The sequence below is a fragment of the Notothenia coriiceps genome, unplaced genomic scaffold, assembly GCF_000735185.1.
Source record: "Notothenia coriiceps isolate Sejong01 unplaced genomic scaffold, NC01 NC01_scaffold00013896, whole genome shotgun sequence".
In the NCBI taxonomy this organism is placed as follows: domain Eukaryota; kingdom Metazoa; phylum Chordata; class Actinopteri; order Perciformes; family Nototheniidae; genus Notothenia; species Notothenia coriiceps.
The window spans coordinates 1-4,722 of record NW_011346597.1 but is presented as its reverse complement, the minus strand read 5'-3'; the positions used below and the strand labels follow the sequence as shown (position 1 = coordinate 4,722).

Sequence of the window (4,722 nt, the reverse complement as noted above, 5' to 3'; positions counted from 1 at the left end):
TTCCAAAACTTTGGGAAAAATATTACATTTCCATAACTTTTCCAGGGCCTGGAATTAGCATTTTGAATTTCCATGACTTATCCAGGTTTTTAATGACCGTAAGAACCCTGGAATATACACTAAACTACTTAACCCTTGTAGGAATGAAGCATTAACACATTATATTAAAAACTGCAATAAAGTATGAAGAAAATAAAGTAAAAATGTTCCAAAAACATCAGACTGTTTCTGCTTCTCGTCTCTTGTCTTTTTATTTTCATCACAACATCATACAAACATCGACAGTGTTCGATATAAACAGACGACTCGTGCCTTCAGAGTTTTCTGATAAAAAGTGATTTTAATCTGCTTCTTGTTTTGTTTTGTGACACAAACAGTGAAAGGCTCAGAACCGGGCGCTCACTTTGAATCAAAATATACATCAGATATAAAACCACCATCAGCTCTGACACGTCACTGTGGTATAAAACACGTATGTACAGCTCAACACCCCGCCCTCCTCCTCCTCCTCCTCTCACCCGCCTCACCCCACACTGAGGCCGTGATGCATTCAAGGCCCCTGGGAAATAACTGTGAATGTGGTGTGTATCCGTCAGAAAATACAGGACTTAATGCCATTGTGTCATTCATTTTTCTGGCAGACACACTAAAAGGAATTTCTGAAAGAATTAACAAAACTATTATTTACATCCAGCAGGTTTCCATTGGTCCACTGGGAGAAAACAGCTGCTCACATCATTAGTTTTGATGTGATGGTGTGTGTGTGAATGTTTAAGCTCCTCCACACTGTGTGAAAATGATCTTACACACTCACTGGGAATGTAACGGGCAGATCTTTTCTGAAACATAGTATTTGTGACATGCATTAAGGCCATTGAAGGAAAGAAAAAATCCATTATGGAAACCAGAATGGGGTAATATTCAAGAAAAATACTAAATACTACGTTAACATGCACACTTACATGCAGTTTGAAAACATGCCATTTACAGTTGATATTATGTATTGATATTTGGAGCCTTAATTGGCTCAGCAGCTCAGCCTCTAGACTTGGGAACTGAAAAGTTGCTGGTTCAATGTTTTGCTGCCGTGACTTAGCCAAAAATATGAGTTTCATAAATTGGTTTGATTTAATTTGGTTCATTCAAAGTTGAACGATTGAAACAAAGTTCATTATTTTCTATCATTTCATTTTTTCATGCATTGGTGTATGTGTACGTTTTCAAAGTATTAAAGAATTGTATATCAACACATTTTAAGGATCAACAACCGGTGGGAAAAGTTGGAAAAAACATTTGAGTTATTAGGAAAATGCACAGCTGCATGCTAAGTGGAAAAAGTTAAACATTTATATACAATATTCATGCTAACGGTCTACTAGGGAAGGGTCTTTCATCCAGAAAAAGGGCTTAAATTATATTATTTTGTGCGTATAAACGTAGTCAGTTTAACTCTTGTATGAGAACCTTCTCTGAACCTCTGGAATGAGTCCGGACTTCTGTTCAGTAACTGTTTAAAAGCTCAGCTACTGAAACCTCCCAGGGGCCTTGAATGCATCACGCCTCAGGGGAAACCTTCAGGGGAAACGGGGAATCTTCGTCACGAGCAGCTGGAATGTCGACGTAATAATATTAAGACACACAGATAAACCAAACCAGCACCTTCTAGTTTCAGCACATTTGTGACGACCGTGGGGTTTTCTTCTCCGTCAAACTTTCATCTCGGAGTAAAAGAGGAATTAATACCTGATGTCCGACTCGGCGCTGCGTTTGAAGGCACTCACACGTTACATCTGGGTTCGCAATAGAGATCCAGTGAAGCGGTCGAGAAATGAATAAAAACCTCCCACAGGAAAACACCACCAAAGCCCAAACCAGTTCACAATCTTCCATCTTTGTGTGTTATTTTTCTTAAGTCCTTAAAACCAGAAACCTGAGGCAGGCGGATTTGTTGCATCTAAAAAAGGCCGTTTTTGGTTTCAGCTGTAGTGGATCACAAACGTATAAATAAAACCGTTCAGAGGCGAAGCGAGAAGACGAGACAAGCGAACACGTCGCGACTCACAAACCCGACAGAAACAAAGCGACATTCGTCAGATTGTAAAAAGGCAGCAGGAGAAGAACCGCCGAGCCAGCAACAAAAAGAAAAACCAACAAGTAAAAGTTCAGGAATGATTAAAATATTGCTACAATATTTGATTTTGAATAAAACGTGATTGCATACATGGAAATAAAGAAATCAAAAAGGAATAGAGGAAAAAAAAGAGTATCTAAAAAAAACCCGCTACAACAGAATCCGTTCACATGTTCGACGCTACAGTAACCAGCAGTACAAAACACTAACATAAAGAAAAACACCAATAAAATACACATAAAATAAGGATATATCTGTAATACATTAACAGTAAACCTTTATCAACTGTAAACCTGCACTTTGCCAATTTACAGAGGCATGATGGGAGATTTTTTTTTTTAACATGTCAAAGTCGATTCTGACTCCAGGAATAAGGCACAGGGATCATATTAAGGTCAAACTAAGCCTTCCTTAACGAGGCCTTCCTTAACGAGGCCTTCCTTAACGGGGCCTTCCTTAACGAGGCCTTCCTTAACGAGGCCTTCCTTAACGAGGCCTTCCTTAACGAGGCCTTCCTTAACGAGGCCTTCCTTAACGAGGCCTTCCTAAACGCGGCCGGACTAGATTCTGACGGCTTGTGGGTAAATTCTCGACTTCCCAAACGTTGTCAGAGCAGATAATTTAAAAGATAGAAGCGTTACTTTAGAAGGGGGAAACTTTAGAGAAGAGGATTAGGAACATCTAAGGACAATTTGAAATCTGAGATTTAAGGTAGAATTCTGAGTTTTTTAAGTCGGGAAGTCAGCGTTGAGGAGAAAAAACTTTAATACCTTAATTTCAGGATTAAAGTCTAAAAGGCAAGAGTGGCTAATGGTTAAAAACTTCCCAACAAGGGCACTAATAACTCGATTATAATCAAAATCCTGACTATAATCGGAACACATCTGTTTATTTCTGACAAACTCAGAATTCTGACTTCATTCCCCGACGTCCGAGATAAAAATCCAGAATTCTGACTTCCTCCCAAACTCCATTTTTCTTCTTAAATTGCCCCCTAATCCTCTTTGAAGGCAAAGAACCTAAAAATGAGTTTTAAAAAAATAATTTAACATCACACCAGACTTCACGGTGGTTTCTTGCAGACGTGCGTAGGAATGATGGGAGTGTAGTGGACACGGTTCAGACGCTCTGAGGCTCAGATGGAGGATTTGGAGAAGGAGACTCGGAGGTGGTGGTTTTCTCCCAGGTCGTGGTTGTGGAACTCGATCAGGGACTCGATGGCTTCCTCCACCGAGCCCATCTGGATCAGAGCCATCTTGTGGTCCTTCCTGAAGGAGAAACACAACAGACGAGAGTTAGTTTTTATAGGGTGGGACAACCGCAGGAAAATAGGAACGAGAAAAGATAGGAGAAAACAAAAAGGATGAGAATATAAGAATAAAAAAATATATATTTTCTGACTTTTTTCCGAAAATCTCCAAATTCTGACTTTTCTCCAAATTCTGAAATTGTTCTTATAATTTTGACAACCGAAAGGAATATAGGAACGAGAAAAGACACTTGAAAACAAAACAGAATGAGAATTAAAAAAATATCTATTTTCTGAAAATCTTAAAATTCTGACTTTTTTCTTAAAATCTCAAAATTCTGACTTTTTGTCAAGTCGGATTTTTCTCTCAAAGTTCTGACATTTTTCTTAAAAATTTGACAACCGCAGCAATATAGGAACAAGAAAAGACACTTGAAAACAAAAAAGCATGAGAATTTAAGAATAAAAAAAAAAAATCTATCGGAAAATTCAGATATTTTGTCAAAATCTCAAAATTCCGATTTTTCTCCAAATTCTGACATTTTTCTTACAAATTTGACAACCGCAGGAATATAGGAACGAGTAAAGACACGTCAAAAAACGAGAAATCCAGACGTGTATACGGGTTTCGGGAAAGGACGTTTGACTTTAAGATAAAGGACAGCGGTTCTAGAGTTCCAGTGTTGTAAAATAACTAGGGCCGGGACTTTAACGCGTTAATTAAGATTAATTAATTACACAAAAATTAACGCGTTAAAAAAATTAACGCATTTTAATCGCACTTATTTTTGCACCGCGGAACGTTTCTCACTGGATGAGTTTCAGGGGTACCGATTATAATGGAGCACCAACTAACGTTCATTACTTCAGACAACAACAAACCACAGTGAACAATAGTCAAACGTGAACGAAGAAGCTGATGAGACCGCTTTGGTTGGCCCCGTGGATGGGACATTTTGTTTTAAAAAACGGACGGATGAAAGCGTCAATAAGAGCACGGTTGTTTGCAAATTATGCAAAAAGGAATTCGCATATCACCGCAGCACATCAAGCCTCAAGTATCACCTCAATGCAAAACATATAGCAGCTAGCGTGGAAGCTAGCGTTGACGTTAGCCCGACTCGGATTACAAGGACCCACACCCAATTCGCGTTGATCAAACAGTGGCCTATGCAACAGAGAGATTTTATTTTTCATCAGGATATTGGAAGAATAGGAGGGATTGAGGTCAATCACTGGCACTTTTTTATTTTATTTTAAATGGTACACTTTATGTTGAACTATTTATTATGTTGTTGGTGCAACTGGCACTTTATGTTGAACTATTTATTACGTTGTTGTT

At 38.5% G+C, this 4,722-nt stretch overlaps 1 long non-coding RNA gene across 1 annotated transcript; it reads right to left on the bottom strand.

Moving 5' to 3' along the window:
* Positions 1-225: 225 nt before the first annotated feature.
* LOC104948187 (uncharacterized) lies at positions 226-3,407 on the bottom strand. Its single transcript, XR_798649.1, has 2 exons — positions 2,688-3,407; positions 226-2,627 (listed from the first exon to the last, which is right to left on the bottom strand). It is a non-coding gene; the product is annotated as an uncharacterized lncRNA (long non-coding RNA).
* Positions 3,408-4,722: the final 1,315 nt, after the last annotated feature.